The sequence below is a fragment of the Xenopus laevis genome, chromosome 2S (genome assembly GCF_017654675.1).
Source record: "Xenopus laevis strain J_2021 chromosome 2S, Xenopus_laevis_v10.1, whole genome shotgun sequence".
Classification (NCBI taxonomy): Eukaryota; Metazoa; Chordata; class Amphibia; order Anura; family Pipidae; genus Xenopus; species Xenopus laevis.
In genome coordinates, this window is record NC_054374.1 from 62,721,146 (window position 1) to 62,745,195 (window position 24,050).

At 37.6% G+C, this 24,050-nt stretch overlaps 2 protein-coding genes across 9 annotated transcripts in view; one reads left to right on the forward strand and one right to left on the reverse strand.

The window, feature by feature from the left end:
- elk4.S (ELK4, ETS transcription factor S homeolog) overlaps positions 1 to 24,050 on the reverse strand; it is a 301,246-nt gene that overhangs the window by 104,444 nt on the left and 172,752 nt on the right. The gene's annotated exons all lie outside the window — the stretch shown is intronic.
- cdk18.S (cyclin-dependent kinase 18 S homeolog) overlaps positions 12,538 to 24,050 on the forward strand; it is a 93,193-nt gene continuing 81,680 nt past the window's right edge. The window contains exon 1 of one of the 2 annotated variants that reach the window (XM_018249366.2): positions 12,538 to 12,802. The gene's annotated coding sequence lies outside the window, so the exon portion shown is untranslated. Of the gene's footprint in view, positions 12,803 to 12,859; positions 13,019 to 24,050 lie in introns of those variants that run through there. The other variant, XM_041583875.1, reaches the window with a different exon arrangement.

Below are 24,050 nucleotides of genomic sequence, written 5' to 3' on the forward strand. Positions count from 1 at the left end.
ATAAAAACTGGGTAAATAAATAGGCGGGGCAAAATAAGAAATGTTTTCAATACAGTTAGTTAACCAAAAATTAAACCTATAAAGGCTGGAGTGAATGAATGTGTATTGTGTAACATAATAGTCACTGCATCCTGCTTTGCAGCTCTCTTAGTTTCCACTGATTGGTTACTAGGCAGTAACGAATCAGTAACTTGAGGGGGGGGCAAATGGGTCATAACTGTTGCTTTCGAATCTGACCTACATACTGAGGATCAATTGCAAACTCACTGTGTCCCATAACAGGAAGTCATGTTCTGTTCTGTTCTGTTCTGTTAGATATCCAGTCACTTCAGCCTTTATAAATTACATTTTTGGCTAACTAACTATATTACAAACATTTTTTATTTTGCACAGTCTATATATTTACACAGTTTTTATTTTTACATTGAACTGTTCCTTTAAGTAAATAATGCATTAAATTGTTTTACTTTTTTCTGCTTACCCAATGGTGGGCAGATGTTTTGATAAAGCTTGATAAAGCTTTTTAGTACTTTAAAGGAAAAGCAAGTACAAACCCAGCAAAACGTATTTGCTTCTCTTATTAAAATTGAAATACCATATATATATATATATATATATATATATATATATATATATATATATATATATATATATATATATATATATACAATCCACATTCATCTGATGATTTAAGGCTGTGAATAAACGTAGGGAACATCAAACTTCCTAGCGAGTGGTATTTTAACAACAGATAAAACAAGTAGCAAAAAAAAGGAATGAATCTCCATGCAGGCCTGTTAATCTAACTCAATTTTAGGTTGTTTTTTTGTAACAATGTGCAAAGTTATGTTGCATAACCATCTAGGTACAATATTATAAATGAGTTGCAACATACCGTATATACTCGAGTATAAGCCGATCCGAGTATAAGCCGAGGTACCTAATTTTACCTACGAAAACTGGGAAAACTTATTGACTCTAGTATAAGCCTAGACACAACTACAGCCCTGTCTCCCAGCAGCGCACCTTCCGCCAAAGAGACTCCCCCAGCGATCGACCGGACTTCTTTGCAAAGTTGATGGTGACAGAGAATTGTGCAGAGAGTGCTGTGTGTCATAAAACCATCACTGATCTTTCGTATAACCAACAGATGGCGCTGTGTGATATTGCCATCACTGTTAATCCTTTATTCAACCAACAGATGGCGCTGTGTGATATTGCCATCACTGTTAATCCTTTATTCAACCAACAGATGGCGCTGTGTGATATTGCAGTTACTGTTATTCTTTGATATAACCAACAGATGGTGCTGTGTGATATTGCAGTCACTGTTATTCTTTGATACAACCAACAGATGGCGCTGTGTGATATTGCAGTCACTGTTATTCTTTGATACAACCAACAGATGGCGCTGTGTGATATTGCAGTTAGTTATTCTTTGATACAACCAACAGATGGCGCTGTGTGATATTGCAGTCACTGTTATTCTTTGATACAACCAACAGATGGCGCTGTGTGATATTGCAGTCACTGTTATTCTTTGATATAACCAACAGAGGGCGCACTGTTATTCTTTCATAAAACCAACAGAGGGCATTGTGGGATATTGCAGTCTCTCCCCAAGTGTACTGTTGGTATAGAAATGATTAAAAGTGACTGCAATCTCGGCTGCTGCCCGCTGACCCGAGTATAAGCCGAGGTAGACTTTTTCAGCACATTTTGGATGCTGAAAAACTCGGCTTATACTCGAGTATATACGGTACTTACAAAATACCATGATTTTATCTGTAGAAGAGATATATTGTCTTAAATGTGATGATCTATAACTGTTATTTATATACGTGCTTTGCAGCTTTTAGGTCAGCTTGTATGTAATGAGTGATATTTAAATTAAGTTACGTTTCTGTGACAATGTCACTACATCAGATCCAATTTGTCTAGTTTCCCGCCAAAGTTTGTATTTATGTGCATCTGTACTAACCATTAGACACTTTGAGAAAGGCCTCGGAGGCGGCTGAAACGTTAGTCACGCATACAACAATACAGTTTTTTTAGATTTATATAAGTCCTGTGAGTGCGGATCCTTTTTTTTGGTTTTATATATATATATATATATATATATTTATATATATATATATATATATATATATATATATATATATATATATATATGTATATATATATATATATATATATATATATATATATATACATTGTCCCACAGTACCCGCACTCAGACCAGTAGATTCCAGTGGTGAATGATCAATTGTATTGTATTATTAGAAGTGAATATATATATATATATATATATATACATTTATTTTGAGATACATGTTCAACGTTATTTCCCCTGTGCCATCCATAAATCTTCAGTGCTAGCATGCTGTTACTACTGTGTGTGACCTACAGCACAAGGGTTAAAACTGCTTTGACAAAACTGAAGCTAACTAGTATAATTTTGTAGTAGAAATTACCATATAGTAAATAAATACAATGGTCTTTACCATTCCACTTTTGAGTGCTATCTGGTATGCCCACTGCATCTGGGTGGTTGGTGTCGGGATCAATAACATTATAAACAATCAAAAAAAAAATTTCCGGTTCAGAGATGCTAGAAAATCAGCAACCACATAAAAAGGGCACTCACAAATTTTTACCTGCAAAAATAGTTTTATTTATAAAGTGCTATTGGCTTTGAAATGCTTTTAAGTTAAGCACAAAAAACACACAAAACAGTTAAAATACTTTGAGAGGCCTCAAATTCAAAAGTGCACACAAGCTCAGATAACCATTACATAAAGAAGACAGTAAAATATCCCTCCTCTTGTGCAGGAATTCCTATATCCAGGTTATGCTGTAAATTGTCTTTGCAAAGAACTACAAAATTAGAGGAAGATTTCCCCATGAAATTCACGAGCAATAATCATCACTGCATTACTACTGCATCGCATCTACATATAATTAATCAAAACTATGTTTGAGTCTTTGACAAATCCAGTGCAGTCCTGTGCAGTGCAGTCAGTGTATAAAATATTTATCTCTTTAACTTTGTGCTTAATTTTCATTTGTAGTGTGACAAATGTCTACTAGTAAGACAATACAGTATGTGGTTTAGTGAGTATAATAGTTAATAACCACAAATGCAGCCCAACCAAATAGCATAAGTGGCATATGATCTTCAAAAAGAAAAAATCCAGTGATTTACAAATTTAAACAAACTGCAAAGCCACATTCGGTCTGCAAATTACTGTATAATCTGCATTCACAGTGTGGCCATCATCCAAACATTTTCAATACTTGCAGATGTCCTGCGCAGATTGGAGAAAAAGAGGACTCTCATGTATGAAAACTCTCGTTTCAACCTCACTTGGTGGGTTTCATTTGCATGAAGACAAGGGTGAATTACATAACAAAGTCACACTGTGAAGACCCTACCGGATATAGTGAAAGCTGGTTAGGAGAGGGTTACTTTAATAATAGAGATATAGTTACTTTGCCCATGAGCTACTAAATCAGAGGGGCCAACATGAGTTTTTGCATCTGCAACATTTTTTAATGATAGGGACAGTACTATCTGTCTCTTGTTTTAATGATTTAATCACAAAAATAATGTTTTCTTGCAATTTCTTTACCTAAACAGGGTAAACAGGTAAACTGAAACTATTCCATGTTTGGTCCATGGACAGTACATAGTATTAAAAAGTAGGTATAGACTACCAGTGCAAAGATAAGCATCATCTATAGGGTACTCCTGCTAACAAAATAGTCATAATAAATGGAGAGTGACAGGGGTGTATATTAACAATCTGCCTCACAAAGAGTTTAGTCCAAGCAAAACATATGTTCAGAACAAGCCCTATTCATTGAAATCATGCAAAAAATTGGATATAAAGCCCCTTTAATAGCAGGACATTTTGATGCTAAATAATATCTGCTTCCAGTACTGATATTTTACAGTGCCTATCAGGCTTTGTATTGTTAGAAGTACTTAAAAGTAACAATAACAATACAACTGTAGCTTCACAGAAGTACTTAAAAGTAACAATAACAATACGACTGTAGTTTCATAGAGCAATAGATTTCTGGTTTCCGAGGCAGTGGGTCCTATTTGGAAGCTGAAAAGGGGCAGAAGATGAAGGCAAATAATTAAAAAATGAATAATGAATAAAAAATGAAGGCCAGTTGCTAAAATAGAACTTCCTAGAACACACTTAAAATCTTTAAATCACATGTAAACTACCCCCTTAACTAAACCTTCATCTGACCATTTTATAAAACATACAGATAAAGCAAGATAATTATTGCTGAAGAGTAATGGTATGTGTCAGTTTTAATGGTAAAAAATCTGTGTCAGCTTTAGCTGTGATGCAAGGGATGACACTTTTGATCTGTTTGCTGCTTGCTCTGTCTTAACAAAATTAAATCTCCTGACATGTGAAAGAGATACAGGATGGGCCAGTTGCTTTGTTGCCATGGTGATGTTTCCATGGTATCAATTTGATAGCTGGTCTCTCTTTCTTCCATCGCTCATTTGGTTGCTAAGGGCAATGTATTTTGATTGGAAAGAGAGTTTGAAGGTTGAGAGAGACTGAAAAAACACACACAGAGAACACAGACACAATTTTATTAATTTAGATTTTATAAACCCTGTGCTGAAAAACACACAGAGAGAACACAGCCACAAATTTATTAATTTAGATTTTATAAACCCTGTGCTGAAAAACACACAGAGAGAACACAGCCACAATTTTATTAATTTAGATTTTATAAAGCCTGTGCTGCTTTCTTAGCTAGCTATAGCCTCAATGTAGCTCCACTGGCAGTTAATATAGAGCAAAGAGGTTACAGTTGTGGCCCTCCAGTTGTTATTCGACTAAAAATCCCAGCATCACTTACTGGCTTTGAAAATGCATTATATATGTACACACACACCTGTGTGAAAAGAAAGAACCCCAATAAAACTGCAGGTAGTGCACTATTTAAAAATTACAGAAGAAAATTAAAATGGCTACAACTTGCTGTGTCTCCTAGAACGGCTAAGCCTTTCTTGCAAAGTACCATTCTGAAAACTTTTCCAGAATTCTTAAAACTTTTCTCCAGAAAAAAAAATTGAACAGTTTGACCCATTCACAAATATACAAATATGTATGACTGACCTTATAAAATACATAAAACAACATTCTTCATTATTCCTGTTTGCAAATTGGTATTATAAAACAAGTATGCTCTGTAGTATGGTGTATTTTGTACAATGAACCCACATTCTTTGCAAAGTTGACTTTACACATGCTTGAGAGGCACCAATCATATTGCTTTCTGTGCACAAGCATTTTCTATAGTTATCAGTATAATCTTGCAAGAAATGATCACTAAGGGTGCAACTGCATTGCTGTTTGTGGAAATCATGCCAACAAGTTTATTCCTGTATTATAATACTGCAAATATGCAGGTATGTTATGATTAGTGATGGGCCCCCCTGCGACTGCGGGGGTCTGCTTCCTCTATAGTTACACCACTGGAAATGACCTCTTCTCAGCTATACATTGAGTAATGGTGAGGACAATCAAAATCTAGACAAATTCAGAATTTTCCTTCAATTTGGCAGTTCCAAAACACTTCCTACTGGCAATTCCTCCATGTGTGCACAGCTTTCCAAACATCACTAGTTTCCTCATCAAATATAAAGACCTTCCAAAATATACAGGTTGCACAGGTAACTTCAACCACATCATGACTATTCTCTGAATAAACAAAAGAAAACTAATGAACACTCTTCTTGTTCTCTTCTATTTTTTACGGAATAATTAACATCAGACGTCATTATGATGGATCCTAAAAGAAAGGCCTTCCCAAATAATAAGTCATGCCTAATTACATGTAATGTCTCTTTCATCATTATTTTGGATTTGTATATGTTCAATTATAATGTAATTAGATGTTTAACTCTAGATCAATAGTATTAAGCTTTGTGTGCAGGGCAGGTTTGCTTTATGTACAACATTGTTTTTGTATTTTAAGGAGATATTGTTTTTTTTTAAAGAGAACCTAACTCTGACTGATAATGTTGGGAATACACAACATTTGGATTAAGTTTGACCTCCCTGGAGTAACCATTCAACATACTAGATGTACAAATAAATACTATATATATATATATATATATCCATGTAGAAAGCTAAAGCACACTGGGATTTGTCAAGATAAAACTTATTTTATTAGATCAACGTTTCGGTCCTCACAGGGACCTTTATCAATATAAATATATTATATATATATATATATATATATATATATATATATATATATATATATATATATATATATATATATATATAGATATAATTTTTATAATAGTAGATACAAGCTACAGTATTTGAGCTTTGTGGCACAAAAGGAAAGCTAGAAACAGCCATGCAAAGGAAATAAACTCCATTAAATGTACAAGTAAAGTAAAACACTTTGTGACAATTTTGTGACAATACATAGGAATTCTTGAAGTATATAATTTGTATAATGGACAACTATAAACAGCCCACATATTTGCTACAAAGAGCTGATACTTATGTGTGTTTCTTTCCTTTTCTGTTTTTTCACCAAATGGCAAATACACAGCAGGAAACATATTCAAATGCATTTTGATTTTCCCACAGAAGTGGAACCATACATCATGAAGGGTGTATGACAGTCCTGTTATGATTGATACACTTCAGTGATCAGTATAATTCAATGTATGATTTATGGCAGCTTTTTCCACAGAACTTGAACATCATTCCTTCTACTTACTGATCTTTCATATCTTTTACCATATCCCATATAGTCATTCCAAACATTTATCACAAATATGAAAGCCCCAAATGATTGAACTGTTATCAAATTTATATAATAGGACAAAAACAAGACAATGCTCTGTATGAAAGCAAATCTACAATGTCCTATAAGAAACCTAAATAGTCCTGTCAATTGTATTCTGACAATTCTGCTCTCTTGTAAACACCGAATGATAGAAATAACAGCAAATCCATTTACTTCCAATATAGTTCATCTTTTCCTGCAACCACATAAGAATGACACCTGCAGATGATTTAAGGCAGGCAAAATAGTTTCCCATTTTAATGAGACACTGTCCTAAAGTATCCTTGAAGATTACCTAAATAGAAATATAATAAATTAATTATTAAGTAACAAAAATAATATAATTCTAGACTCACAGTAGCCTCAATAGGTTTTTGTGTCAGCAAACCTATTTGAAGGATGCATAAGAGACAGGCAGAATATTTAAAGACATATAAAAATGGAAAGACCAATTGAAATGTTGCTATGCAAAAGGCTATTCTATAACAAAACAATAGTTAACCTAAAGTGAACCTCTTTAAGCCCACTGCCATGTTAGCTACTACAACAAACTTGGTACTAGAATGGTCTACACTGAAGAACTTGATGACATTCAAGGTTGTACTATCATAGGAGTGCATTTTTTCAATAAGATCAAACTATTGAGCTTCCCCAGTCAACTGTAAGTAAAGTGATTGCAAAGTGGAAAGTCTCAGTGGCAAGACCAGTTGTAAAATGCTATGCTGATAAGACTCAGAAAATGCCGCACCAAGTGCTATCATGTCCTCAATTATATACTATACTGGATTCACTTGTCCATAGTCTGTCATACTATGTTTCTTTAAAAAATGATATACAGGTATTAGACCTGTTATCCAGAATGCTCGGGACCTGAAGACTTCCGGATAAGGGATCTTTCCGTAATTTGGATCTTCATAACTTAAATGTACTAGATAAACCAAATAGGCTGTGTTTGATTCCAATAACGATTCATTACATCTTTGTTTGGATCAAGTACAAGGTACTGTTTTATTATTATAGAGAAAAAGGAATTCATTTTTCAAAATTTAGATTATTTGGATATAATGGAGTCTATGGGAGAGGGCCTTTCTGTAATTCTGAGCTTTCTGGATAACGGGTTTCCAGATAACAGATCCCATACCTTTAATAATGTTTTTAAACATTTAAATCCATGCTTAAAGATTAACAAATGAATAAGACCCTACATCAATTCCTAATATGTGGAAAAATGTTCCATCCAGTTCTGTAAAAATGTTAAATGTTTGTTTTAATATGGACACCTTGGCCGGAGTAGTGAGAAAGGTTGTGACTATAAGAAAGTAAAGGAAGAGTAAAAAGTGGACCAGCCAGGAATTATTTAATTTTGCAATTATGTGTATTGACACCCCTACCAATATTTACAGCCCTGATTTTATATCTCTAAAGGTCCTCTATCCATATGCATAGAGTTTTGGACTGACCACCTTTACTGCAATTTTCTTTTTTTTCTATTAAGAAATAAGGAATTCTGTGTGTCCGTGCCCATACCATAGCATAATGACACATTTTATTATGTACAACTATTGAAACCTCCTATGTCTGCCAATATTTACATCCCTGATTTTCATATGTCTAGGTCCACTATCCACACACATCCCTTGACCCCTGTTTGTAGAGTTTACTGCAATTTTCTTTTCATTTCTATTGAGAAATAAAGAATTCTGTGTGTCCATACCCACACCATTGCAGGGTGACACATATTTTATCGCAGTTGTTTCCCCCCTAATGCCCAGGACATCCCCAGTCTGTTACCTATGCCCTGTGGGGTTGACGTTTCCCAGATGATCAATGGGTGGTTTGAGTTTTATATATGTGGATTGAACTAGGGATGCACCAAATCCACTTTTTTGGATTCGGCCGAACCCCCGAATCCTTTGTGAAAGATACAGAACCGAATCCTAATGGTGGGAAGGGGAAAAAAAATTTTTTTTACTTCCGTTTTTTGTGACAAAAAGTCATGCCATTTCCCTCCCGCCCTTAATTTGCATATGCAAATTAGGATTCGGATTCGGCCAGGCAAAAGGATTCGGCCGAATCCGAATCCTTCTGAAAAAGGCCGAAGCCTGGCCGAATCCCGAAACCGAATCCTGGATTTGGTGCATCCCTAGATTGAACACAAGGATAACCCTGTTTGGTCTACCTAGTATCAGAGATAGATGTTCTGAAAGCCTAGAAAATAAGGCCTAAGTATCAATGTTTGAGTTCAAAGGGGACATCAGGGAGCAAGGACCCTGTGAACTTTTAAAAGGTAGTGGTAGTCAGCATAGCACGCTCTTCCAGATTGCTGGTCAGACAGGCCACTTTAGAAAGAGTAGTTACCAGTCCACCAAGCAGAAGGCACACGGAGTAAAAGCTCCATAAGCAACACCTCCTTAAAGGAACAGTAACACCAAAAATGTATTTTAAAGTAATAAAAATATATGGAACCTGTACTGGTGTTTGCTTCAAAAATATTATTATAATTTATATAGAAACAAGATGCTATGTAGCCATTTAGTCTGAAAAGGGGGAAAAAGCACAAGAAGATAACAGATAAACAGATAGAATACTATTGTATTCTACAGAACTTTTGTATATCTATTATGTAACCTGTGCCTTTTCTGCTTTTTTCAGACTGAATGGTTGCCCTCTTGGCTACACAGCAGCTTGTTTTATCAGTGTAGCGCAACAATACATTATATTTTCATTACTTTAAAACCTTTTAATTTTTTGGTGTTAATGTTCCTTTAACCGTAGAGACCACAGAATATCTTCTTTCTGAGGAATTGTACTGGAGAGGATCCATTCCATTGAAACGTCTTTACTTTTGAGACACATCCTTTCGATCATGAATCTCTGTAAAACTGCTTACTCTTGCTATATCACTAGGTTCTCACATTCCTTCACTGCTGTTATTCTCAGAAAGTGGCTAAATAAGTTAACTTTTTGATTAAGAACTCTCTCTTTCTACAAATCCATATGAAGAGGGTTACAAGCCAGTGGCACCAAACCTTCCCTTCAACACCTTGTGAGGGCCAGGTTGATTTGTGTAACAGTGTTCTACTGGTGAGCAACTGGTAAAAGAATGGAGATCAGCGGATCCCCCTAACATTTTTACGCAGCATTGGACTGGGGGCCACAGTGGCTGCCACCTAAAATGCCCCCATAAATCCCCTGCCCCCCACCCTAACTGTGAGGTCAGGTCACCCAAAGAATAACAGAAGCTGCAACCCCCCTACCTCCATTGTGCCTAACTTTTATTCTCCATTTGGCCACTATTTGGAGGGGAAGTCAGAGAGGAGTGGTCTGGGTTGGCAGGGCCCATGAGGACCAGGTTTTTTTCTGGGTGTCCTGCTGTACATCTGTATGTTTTTTACAAACATTTAAACTAATATGTTTTGCAGGGTAACATGGTTTAATGAAATGACTTAATGGCAAAAGGTTTCACAGGCCAATTCTGGTAAGGAAATTTGTTTATAACTGGTATCAGTGGGTGAGTACACACAGTGGGGTATATTTATCAAAGCAAAGAGTGAAGTCTGAGATCACCACAGTCCGCTAGAGTGAAAGTCCTCCACACTCCATTCATTTCTATTTATTTATCAATGGGTTAAAGTGAAAGTTCACCCTTTGATAAACACGCCTTTAAAAATGCCATAGAAATGGATAGAGAAAGGCAGTATTTCACTCTAGCGGACTGGGCGTTCTCACTGTTTGATAAATATACCCCAATGAATTGTACAGTTCATTTTCCCATCTTTCCCTTCATATTTACTGAAAGATGATAGTACAACTGCAAATGACTGTGTGGATATCACATTCTCCCATTCTTGCTCTGCATGTCACTTTGTACAGGGAAACCAAAAGGAAAATTGTTGCACACTGCGCTGTTTTCTGTCCAGTCCCAACTGCACATAGGACTACTACAACCAAACACAATAGAACAGTGCTGCTCAACTTCTGTGGTACCGAGGGCTGGAATGTTTCTGGTCTACATGGTGGAGGGCCAATAATAGAAACCAGTGTTATCCGCTCCCTGTTTTTAGACCACACACACTTTAAACCACACCCATGTTACCCCATGTCGACATTATAGCACACCAAAAAACCAAATGGTTGGTGCTGGTATCACTCATATGTGAAAAAAGTTGTCATATTAAAGGAATTGTTCATTGTAAAAATAAAAACTGGGTAAATAGATAGGCTGTGCAAAATGAAAAATGTTTATAATGTAGTTAGTTAGGCAAAAATGTAATGTATAAAGGCTGTATGTCTAATATAATAGCCATAACACTATTAACTAACTTACTATATTAGAAACATTTTTTATTTTGCACAGCCTATCTCAGGCATGTCCAAAGTACGGCCCGGGGGCCAAATGTGGCCCATTTTCAAATTTACACCGGCCCTCAGCCTCCATCATGAAATTAATATTAAAGTGGCCCCTCAGCACAGTGCAATCAGGAATCGCCTATCTGTAATATTTGGGCACATTAGAGAAATGATCTGCCACTTGCTGCCTGTGTGCTGAAGGTGTCAATAGACCTACTGACGTGCCAGTACAGTAAACTACATGCCAGTGCGTGTCTATTGCTAACAACTTCAGCACACAGGCAGCAGTATAGACCAAGTGGCAGATCATTTCACTAATGTCCCCAAATATTACGGCTAGGCGATTCCTTGTTTAAATTAAGTTAAATGATGTTAATGGTTCAAAGAATGTCAGGCTGAATGGTCGGCCACCACACATTTTCACCTCACCAAATCTGGCCCTCATTGCAAAAAGTTTGGACACCCCTGGCCTATCTATTTACACAGTTTTTATTTTCACACTGAACTGTTCCTTTAAGACATACCCTTAAATACATATACCTCCCCCTCCCCTGTGGATAACTCAACAGCTCCCTCCCCAGCACATGATTAAACACCTTAGGGGCCCATAACAATAATGCTAAAAAACCCCAGAACAAATACCAGTCTTATGTTCCACGGGCAAAGCAGGACACACACAGGGAGCACAGGGAAGGCAGAATACGGCAGACACTGGCAGAGTATGGCGCACCCAAGCACAATAGGGCAGGCAGAGTATGGAGCACCCAAGGAGATTAGGGCAGGCATAGAATGGAACCCCCAAGGAGCATAGAGCAGGCATAGACTGTCACACCCAGGGAGCATAGGGAAGGTAGAGTATGGCACACACAGGGAGCATAAGGAAGACAGAACAGGGCAGGAGACAGGGAAACCTATCAGGACCACTCTAAGATGTACTGCATACAGTGACACAGTGCTGGTGCCCCATTAGCATTTTGAATAAGGTGTGATCAGGTGAACAATGTGGGCAGTTTCAGTCTGGTTCTCAGGTGTGAACAGTACAGGGATTTAGGGTGTGAACAATAGAGGTGTCACAGGTGTGAACAATACAGGGTATTAGTCTGAATTTGAGGTTTAAACAATGCTTACACATGGTAAGCAGACACAGCAGGCAGGCTTTCATGTGGGGGCCACACAAGGGGGGCGCCAGTTGGACAGCCCTGCAATAGAATATTCCGGGAATATATCCATATCAGTCACTGCCTAAAGTAAACAACAACCCTTCCACAAGTGAAATGGAAGCTGCTCAGCGCTGTGTGTCATTGTATTTGCGTTCCAGCTGCCAGTCTCTCTACAGTTCCCTCCGCTTCTCCCCTCCCCCTGACCCTGGCACGTCCCCTCTGTTGCCCGATCCCTTCCTTCCAAGGATAGGCAGTTGCCTGGCATGTCACCGAAGCCTTTAATAAAAGGGAGGAGTTCGCTTCAAAGGCTCTTAATAGAGACAGGCGGGACGGACAGGGACACTGTAGGCTGCAGCTGGAAGCGCTTTCACCTGCAGTGAGGTCCTTGGGGAGAAGTCGGCTGCCTCCCTACAGGCGCCCTGTTTGCAAACAGAGCAAAGGTGAGTTGGGCTGCAATGCGTGTGGAGGCTGCCTGGTCACATGTTCACATGGAATGGAGAGATGTTCAAGCCTGTGATATGGCTGCGAGCGCTACAGTTTGTGTGTGTCAGTGAGGTGATAGCGAGAACCCACAACTTTCCTCTTCTCTCACACTTTGTAGAACTGCCTTGGTGTCACTATATATATGGAGCCACATACCCTTTGTGCTGCTACTTGTAAGTGATATATTAGCAATGTCACCGCTCCTGAACGATAAATACTACATTTGCCTTTTGTATCTGTTTTTGTGAGTGTGTGTCTGTGTCTGTATGTATAAATGGACTGACCGTGTGTGAATAATTTTTTTAACCTATAACCATATATTAAGGTTCATTATATTAAACCGATTTTTTTTAAAGGGGAACTATCGCGAAAATGAAAATTGAATATAAGCTTCATCATACTGAAATAAGAAAATGTGCTAAATACAATCAATTTAATATATTGCATTTCTGAAATAATCAAGTTTATCTTAACCATCCCTCTCTCAGCCTCTGTTTCTCTTCATTCTGTCTTCATGCAGCAGTTGGGTGTCAGATATTCATTGACAGTTAGATCCAATATATCTTATAGGAGGGGCTTCCTTTCCTAGCAGATTAATTTGAGCTCATTCAAATAACTGATTCCAGTACAAACAAAATCTAACAAAATAACTGCCTTTTGCACAAATTCTGCATGTAGAGAGACAGGATGTCTGGTGATTTTAATAGAGTGAGCTCTAATACATTTCTAGGCAAAAGGAGCCCCCTATAAGATATATTGGATCTAACTGTCAATAATTATCTGACACCCAACTCCTGCATGAAGAGAAACAGATGCTGAGACTTGATTATTTCAGAAACCGTATAGAATTTTCTAATTGATTGCATTTAGAAAACTTCTTATTTCAGTATGCTGAAGCTTATATAAATTTTCATTTTGCGATAGTTCCCCTTTAAGTTGCAACACCCAGTCAATTCCTGTCAGCGGATGATGGTTTGGGAGCTGTAGATCAGCAATGGAGGTCTGCAGGCAAAATAATTCTGGGAAATGAACACAGATAGGAATATCCAGCACACTGCTTTGATATGGGTGCATGATTGCAGGAACACAGTTGATTGGTTAGACCCAATGCATATTATATGTGTGTGTTTAGTCAGAGCAGCTAATGCTATTTTAATAAGCTCACTTTTAATGTATATTGACCGCAACTGAGCAAATATGACTAAAGTTGACACACAAACACTAATGCGACTAAGCCATACAGAGATAACTGTCTCTAATGGAAAGTAAAAGAGCATTTGACAGCTCAGCTGGAATAAACATGGGTGCCAGATCTGAGCAGATCTCTGCAAATATTAGTTATAAGATGTGGTATCCATTTGTGTCTAATTTCAGCTACAAACTACTGCCCACGCTCACTGCCTTAGGTGAAAGGAATTCCCTATTCCTCTTGGTTGCACAGAATGCAATCATTGCCCCCCCTAGACATCCCACTTTATTGTCAGTTAACTCATTCATTGTCTAAGCAAAGCTCTGGCAAACACTATCACTGCCAACATGGGTAACCAGCTCTGTTTTTGTGTGGCTTTTATATTAGCATAGAAACAGTTAACATTTTATTGTATTATGCTGTAATCTGTTAAAAAGGGAAATTACTTCCTTTTACATGTTTCATAGTTGACACTTAACCCTTTGCAGCCAAATTGACAGCAATGCAGAAATGAGTTCAGAATCCATCCAGCAGCTGGTAAAGTGTAATCAATCTTGTGATGTTTGATTGCATGTATTCATGGCTGATACCGCTTCATTTTTCACTGTGCTAGATATGCTTAGATCATGAGTTGGCGAGGCACTTATGATTTAGATGTATTCCAGTTTTCATTTAAATTATTGATTGCCTCTTTAATGTCATGCAGTCTTGGCGAAATCTTAGTAGCATTGACTTTCCTTAATTTACTCATAAGTATATATCTTCTATGGGTATAGCTCCCCCTTTTTCTTAAAGCACAATTTTTGAGGGTCAGACCCCAGATGCTTCTAAGGAGTACATTTTGTTGATGCCTACATGTGTCAGGGAGCTGTTTTTAATGGATCTAGTAAAGATTAGGTTGTAAGTGATATCCTGCCCTAAGTGTCCTGGAGTGTGAGAGCCTAAAAACCTAAAAGATTGAAGCATAGAAATGTGATTTGTTCGTCCATTTGTCTCTGTGGCCAATTTCCCAATCACTTCTTTGGGCTTGTACATGCGCTCACCTGCGCTCAGTTTTAAAGTGTTCAGCTACAGGAGAGCTCAGGAAGGAATGCAGCTTATTAATTTAAAGGGACCCATACTCACACAGGTGCATGCACGCTCCAAATGCAGGTGAAATGGCTACATATTGCGGTCATCTGTATAAGTCCTAACTGAGTTTGAGAAGTGAGTCTAGGATTTTCATGATCGGAGTAAGCGCTTCTTCCAGTATACTGGCAGTTGTAGTAGCAGAAATTCAAAAAGGTGCATACATTCAAGGAACGCTGACACTTTAAGCAATATTTTAGTCATAATAACCAAAATAATGTCTAACACCCTCTTTTCTTTCAATGTTTTCAAGAGGAGTAGTTTACTTTTAAATTGACTTATAAAGCATCGTAGATAATGTATCATAGATAATAGACCATTTGCAATTATTCTTCAATTTTTTTGTGGTATGAATTATTTAACTTTTTGTTCAGCAGCTTTCCAGCTTTGAATTAAAGAGGTTGAATGCTATGGTCCAACTAACCATAACAACCACAAACTAGTTTGAATGGAATATGATTATAAGAGGGTCTGATTAGAAAGATATGTAACACAAAATAACAATAACAAAATTGTAGCCTCACAGAGCAATAGTTTTTTTGGCTGCCAACATAAGTAACCCCCCAGTGAAAGAGGTAGGTAAATAATTTTTAAAAAACTATAAAAGAAATATGCAGGTCTATGTGCTCCAGAATGGAGGACCTGTGTCTTTCCAGCTGTGTGGCGGATGATGTAGGTGGTGAGGCGGGGGCAAGACTGGTGACGTCAGGGACAGGACTCATGATGTGGCAATCAGCAATGGGCTGATCCCCATGTTACTCTTTTAAATGTCCTGTCTGGATTTCCTAATTTGTAAATGCGGACAATAAGGTTTCACCTGGACAGCCCTTCCAAATACTAGGCTGTCTGGGTGAAATCCAGACAGGTGGCAACCCTATTTAAAAGTACTCTGTTTTTGACATGTTGACACAGCTGATATAATTGCAAGTAAAGTGCTTTCTACCTTAAAGTGGCTAGATGATATATGGGTGCAGAATAAACTGGATGTATGAGTTGCTCTCTCTCTTTCTCATGTTTTTTCTTGCTATACACATCACATTTGTCAGTTGATTCTGTTTAATGTTTTTTTCTGAGCCACTAAATGCTTGGATAGATACTACCTTAATAGCTCACTTAAAGAGGCAGATTATCTCTTCTTCAACATGAGTGCAATAATAGGGCTTTTACTAAAAATTGTAGAGCTTGATAAAGAGCCGAGACAGGACCAAAACTTTGCTGCTACTGATGCCCTGCTGATGAAAATAAAGGCTTTGTAATGAAAGTTTGGAGTGCTGCCCAATACAGATTCCTACTAAAAATTATAGTTAGTGCCTGTTTTGGTTCTTGCAAGGTAGATAATTAGATGCACATATAATCCCCCTTGCACAATTGACATATGCTTTAAAGGGAGCAGATTACTCCCTTTTCAGCATGAGCTAAATCAGTGTTGTCCAATTTCTGGCCTATGTGGTGGAGGGCCGATAATGAAAACCAGGGGTGACCATTCCTTGTTTTTAAACCACTGTCACTTTTAACCACACCCATGTTACCACAAGAACTTTTAAGAATATGTCCACATTAATGATGGTGTGATATCACTCATCACTCATACGTGAAAAATGTAGGTCATATTAAAACATACCCTTAAATCCATATGCCTCCCCCTCCCCAGTGGATAACACTGCCCCCCTGCACACGATTAAACACATTAAGGGCCCCTAGCAACAATTTCCAAATGCTACCAAACCCCTAGAACAGACCTTACAAGGCTTACGTCCCACAGGCAAAGTAGGGCACACACATGGGAGCATAGGGCAGGTAGAGTATGGCACATGCAGGCAGCATAGGGCAGGCAGAGTATGGCCGCACGGAGCATAGAGCAGGCAGAGTATGACACACACGGAGCATAGGGCAGGCAGAGTATGGCACACACAGGCAGCATAGGGAATACAGCAGGAGACAGGGAATGTATCAGGACCACTCTAAGATGAACAGTTCATACTGTGCTACATACAATGATACAATGCTGATGACCTTCCAGCAGTTTGCATGAGGTGTGAACAGGTGAACAATGTGGGCACTTTCAGTCTTGGTCTGAGGTGTGAACAGTGCAAGGGTTTTAGGGGTGTTACAGTTGTGAATAATGCAGGGGGGATTACAGGTGTGAACAATGCATGAGTTTACTGTCTGAATTTCAGGTTTGGACAATGAAGGGGCCAGTTAATCTCAGTATTGATACTTTTTAAATCTTACACAAGGGAAGCTATCACAGCAGGCAGACTTTCATATGGGGGCCACAAAAGAGGGGTCAGTTCGACAGCACTGAGCTAAATGAATAGGATTGTGCTGAACATTTTGTTTTAATCACAACTAAATCTATGGTTTTTTTTATGCACCATGGCAAACAGGGAGAGTGACACCACTTGTTGTTTGATCATTGTGAGGAAGACAATTAAATTACTAGTCCACAGTTAAGCCTCCTGTATAATGGACTCCTGCAAACAAAACATTCACAGAGGGTGATGGGAGCAGGATTGTATACTGATAATCTATTTTTCTACCTTCCAAGAACCAAATATGGCATATCTTCAGTTTCCCTGTTTGCCCTATTTATTTCAAGAAATGACAAAAAACTGATTTTTCTCTGATGACAAAAATGGGAAAAGTATGTCTAGGAAAAGCCCTTTTCATTAAACTCATGTTAAACAAAGGATATATTGCCCCTTTTGCCACAAAGGAACAGATAAAAGGATCACAGCAATCATTGGATACATTCTTATCATTGTCCCTATCCCTAGCAAGAACTGTGATCTGATCACAGTTAGAAGCTCCTGTTGGATCCACTCTTTGGAGTAGACACTGAACTAGGATTCTCTTATTGATGCCAGGGAACGTTATTCTACAGCCTTACTGAACAGATAAATGATCACATCAAAGTAATTTGTGCTGAAGCACATCACTAACATGTAGGCCCCTTTGTTCCTTGATTATATCGGCTGTGATACCCAGCAGAACATTTATGTTTCCCCCTCCCCTTTCTACCTTTGGCTCTTGTCAGTTTCATTACTAATTATCAAGTACAGCTGTATAAGTAAGGAGGAATCAAAGGAGCTTAGTCCATTCACAGAATGTTGATGCAATCATTGCATGGATCTGTGGCTTTGATTCTTGATGTGCTGATCTGTGCACTAAGAGATGTTCTCCATCGACGGCAGCTATTTCTGTTTGTAGCTTCAGAGATCTTAATTGTAAATTATAGTAAACAAAATTAATATTTGAAGGGGAACCATCGTAATTATATAAAATAATCCAACTGTAGTTGGTGTTTATAATGCTATTTCATTTTTATATATAAAATAATCCAGATGTAGCTGGTGTTATATACTTTACTGTATTTCACATATAATCTTTATTTTTTTTTCCAGTGGTTAAGGTGTGTAGGGGTTTGGAACGGAGATCACAGGGTTCACAGGCCTTACCAAGCCTCCTCTATCTGCAGCCCTCCCCCCCCCTTGTAGTCATGCAGCATGATCCAACAAGTTATACCACTGCTTTTTTATACCTGTGTATATATTTATCGTTTTTTTTGTGTTTTGCTCAAGTTAACTTTTTTTGCAGCTGCAACCATGGTCATGATCCGAGTCACTGAAAAATGTAATTGCTTTAATTTGCAGATTCTGACATAATTCAGCAATCTGAATTATGAATTAGTTGTTTGCAGTAGGACAGAGAAAGGTAATTGTTTTGGCATTTAATAAACACATTTATCAGATCAGAGACAGTTTAAGGAATCTTTTAATTCTTCTAAGGGATCCCCTTTTTGCCATTGGTAGAGCCTGGTTCTATTCAGTTTCTATGTAAAAAAAAAAGGCACTGATATTAGGTCAGATAATGTTGCCTAGTTTATATCTGCCTTCAGGTGTTTGATTTGTGAAGTTGTACAAGTCACAGCGAAAGCTTTAACCTTTTAAACTGGCCATAGATGCAAAGATATAGTCTTACAAAATGAAGATTAGTATGATTTTCACGTCGTCTGTGGAGTGTTCCAACATTTTTTGTACCATTGGGATCGTTGGTCTAGCCTATCAGACAGCTTAAAGGTTTATGTTGGCTAATTATAAGATCTCTGCATGTATTGCTTATTTAAGGATATTATACCATTGCCCATTAATATACATAAGATCACACACAAAAATAGATATTTAAATGTGTATTTAAATATATAATATCACATTAACACCCACATATATTTACATGTACATTTACAGTCTATCATGCTTCATATCTGGTGCACACTTATATAGCATGAACACAAATCAGTTGTCACATGGAAGGAAAAATACCGGGGCTCATTTATCAACACTGGGCAAATTTGCCCAAGGGCAGTTACCTATAGCAAACAATCAGTAATTTGCTTTTTAAAGCCAACTGCAAGTAGAATAATGAATGCAGCAATTTGATTTTAAAATTACCCCCACTATGTAATGGTGTAGGGCAGTGGAGAGAGGTACTCAGACCTTGACCTCACCATGTCCAACTACACTTTTATATTTGATCCACAGTGATTTATACTTTTGAACCAGTACATATATTAGTGCAGTGACATTAGACCTAGATGATATTGGCAAGATAGCAGTAATCCCAAAGCATACAAACATAGTGATATTGAACTAGTATGCTGTTATTAGCCCCAGGGAATACTGGCTCAGTGGCATTGATTCCAGTCACTGTGATTACAGTTGTACTATTAACTTCAAAACATCCAGGCACAATAGATTAGATCTAATAATAATAATACCGTGCTATAAGGAAATCCTGCTAATGCCAGATAGAGTTCCCCTGGTATTTCTCCACTTACCTTTTAGGTTTCAGTGACACAAGCCACCCATTCCTTTATTTCTAGTGGTGCACTGACCCAGGGTGTAAAGTATCCAAAAATATGCACAGCTAATGCATTGAATCAAGAGTACGGTGAAGGAGGGTCGTGTCAGAGAAATTCAGGGGACACATTAAAGGGACAGTATATCCCCTTGTTCAACATGAATTTAATGAATACACCTGGTGCTGAGCATGTTTTTTCTCTATTGTTGTAATGATGAAATATCTAAAGTTTTTGTTATTTCTTGAGCTACACAGGGTAATAGACAAATAGGGAAATCAAAACTACTCTATGTTTGGTCCTTGCAAGGCAGATAATAATATTACTGGTACACAAACCCCTCTCTTTTTCATTTGTTGTGACTGTTTTACAAGCACAAGTCCAGTATGCTTTGGGATTAAGTAGACTGGTAATTTAATTATATACTTCACAAGGGTTGCCACCTGGACCAAACAGTGTGTTTTTTTACACATCTTTAAAAATCTGGACAAAACTTTGTTAATATAATTCCAAATAGAGACAATCCTATCCCACCATGTCATTGACCTGCCTCAGTGCCATCTACCCCACTCCCGAACAAAGGGAGGTATACCATTTTAAGCGACTTACTTGTTAAATGGACACTGGGGATGAGAGGTACAGACATACTTGGTCATAATAAGAATATGTATCCCTCTTTATTGCTGTCCTTTTGAGGGAAAATAACTATACAATCTTATGGCATTATTGTCATGTCAAAACATTATGACATATGACATTACAGTGCCAATGCATCCTGGAATTCAGAATGTGTTGTGCTCTTTATTTTTATAATTATTATTAATGGTGCTGTTTAAAGCTTGAGAAAGGCATAGTTTAACCCTGAATAATTTTGTTTCGTGAGATATATTCAGGGGTTATAGCTCAAGCACTAAGGCATACATCTCCTAATACAATTGCATGCTAGAGGTTACTGTGCTAAACATGAAATATTGGTCTATAACAGAGGTCCCCAACCCTTTTTACCTGCGAGCCACAATCAATTGCAAAAATAGTCAGGAATAACACATGAAAGCATGAAAAAAGTTTCAAATGAGGGCTGTGATTGGCTATTTGGCAGTCTTTATTTGTTTCATTCTAAAGGAGGCTCTGTTTGGAAATACACCTGGTTTTTATTAAAGCAATTAACATACCTGGCCCCTCAGATTGAAAAAAAAAACATGCTTGTTGTTCCATTGTAAAGTGATGGATTCTGCGACTTGAAGTCCCTCTGCTTTCAACAGAATCTGTCCACCACCAACAATGGAAAGCAGAGGGAATTTATCTGAGAATTCATCAATTCACAATAGGTGAGGAAGGAGGTTGCATTACAATTTCAGCATACGTGAAAGTATGATGGTTTCCTTTAGTGTATCAGATATGTTAGTGTAGAAAAAAAAAATTGTATTACTGTAAATTAGCCTTTCATCTACAGAATGCCTGTATTCTATGAGTACAGCATAATATGCAGTCTGAATGAACACTGAATGAACATAGTATACTAAATAGGCTGATGAAAGGACACATAAATAAAAAAATATATATTTTATTTAAGTCACCACCTGTGCAAGCAAAACCAGAACTAATGTTAATTATCATAATAATGTTATACCTCTAGTTATTTTAATTGTGCTATTTTATGGCACATTAGAAGTTTCTATCTTTATTTCAAAATATTGGTGACTTTTATCTTCTTCTGAAGGCCAGGTTACATGTGCCAGTGTACAGACACATGGGGCATATTCTATGCAGAACTTTTCAGCTGGCAGGGAAGCTCCCAAGCGTGGCAATGCAACCTGGCATTTACTTGAAAGGAATCCGCTGTCACTGCTATTGTCAATTGAAGGGTACCTGAACATGTTCTTTGTCTTTTGAGACAAGTGCTTTGATCTTTATTGCTTTGTTTAGTTAGATAATCTGCCAAAAGGGCAAACAGTCACAGGTATACCAGGAAATGCACTCCCTATTCAAGCACAGAAGGCAATAGTAACTTTTTCAGTAAGTAATGAACAGTGTGTTTTTTACACATCTCTAAAATCGTATATTGACAAAACGTTGTCAATATAATTCCAAATAGAGCCAATCCCACCATGTCCCTGACCTGCCTTGTATGTCATCTCCCACCCCCTGATGTCATCTGCCCCACACCCTGAACTAAAGACAAAAGGGGGAATGTAATAAAAGTCGGTAACAGAAAAACTATTCGCAAATTTTGCTGTGTGCAAATTGAATATAGCCTTTGCGAACCCAGAAACTGTTTATAGTTCATCTTTTGAGACAAGTGCTTTGATCCTTATTGCTTTGTTTAGTTAGATAATCTGCCAAAAGGGCACAGGTATACCAGGAAATAAAAGGAATACCAGGAAATGCACTCACTATTCAAGCACAGAAGGTAATAGTAACTGTTTCAGTAAGTAATGTATGTAATTTAATTGTTTCCAACTTATAGTAGATAATCATTCATATTTGTCTGAAACATAATTGAACACTTTTTATTCCCCTCATTTTAAAAATCTGATTTGTTTCCTTTGCGGCATAAAATTATATCTTTGACTTCCTATAGATTTCCCAAAAGTAGGCCGATTATGATTGCTCGAGTCAAAAGGCAATCTTTAAAGGAGAACTAAAGCTTTACTTAGGAATTATGCTAGAAATGTTGTACATTATGTTTTGGGCTACTATACCAGCCCCAGGAAACCACAGCCCTTTAACAGGGTAACTTCCAATCTTCTTTTCTGATGCTCTGTGCTGCTGTCAGTTTCTGAGCTTAGAGTCAAAATATAACAGTACGCATAGGGGGTTATTTATAAAAAGGTCGAATTTAGAATAATGTGAATTTTTTTAAACTCTAATAAATTCGATTTTATTCACAATTCGAATGGTACATTATTCATGAAAAAATTTGAACATCTAAAAGATCGACTAGTCCCGACTTGAATATTGCTTTTTTTTGCCGTGCAACATTTTCGCTCATAACTACTATTAACATCTTCAAATAGTTCAAGGGACCTCTGCCATTGACTTCTATATGAACGTGGCAGGTTTTAGGTCAAAAGTAACTGCCAAGTTTTCCCAAATAGGAAAACCTGGCAGGATTCACCTAGCTTGAAGTGACGATCACCACGTCATAGGTCTGAACTGTGACATCATCAGCCCTGCCCCATGATGTCACTGCCCTGCTCCGTGACATCACGGCACACCCCCCTGACTGGACTTCGCTGCCCTGAAAGGTGGCAACCCTAAACCGTAGGCTGGTGCAATAAGTTCAGTATATAAAATATGGCATTTTAAACCATATTCATATTTAGGGTTTAGTTCTCTTAAAGCAGACCCGTCACCCAAAAAAATTATTCAAAATCCTATTTTATCACAGTCAAGCAAAATGAACTTTAATTACACAATATAAATTATTTGAATCCTGTATCCTTCAGTCTGGGAATTCATAATTATAGCAAGCAGACAGGAGCCATTTTGTGGACACTGTTATTAAGACAAGCCTTGCATCATCTCAGAATCTTGTTTGTGCACCAGAATGGGGGACCTTATGTCCATCCCCATGCACTGGCTACACAATTAAATGGCGAAGAGAGCAGAGGAATGTGTGGAGAGCAGTGACATCTAGGAAGTGCTGAATGGAAAGTGAAAGTAATTGTCTGCCCCACCCCTATCCTATGCCTAAGGCATAGAGGAAGGGGCAGACAATATTTGATTGACAGCTGAGATTTTTAAATGAGTTTACAACAGCTATGAATACTTTGCATTGGATTTCATGTTTAATTTGAAAAGGACTTTTATTATACAGATTTTTGTGTCTGGGTGACAGGTCCACTTTAAGGAAACTATATACCCCTGGTATCTAGAAACAAAATGTCTATCATACTGTAATTCAAAGTAAATTGGATATAGGGAAGTGCACAATTGATTTCCTGTACAAATGCCTCCAGGGACTCCTGTGGCCCCGCCCATAACGCAAAAATATCATCGATAAAACAAATACATTTTTTACAGTACT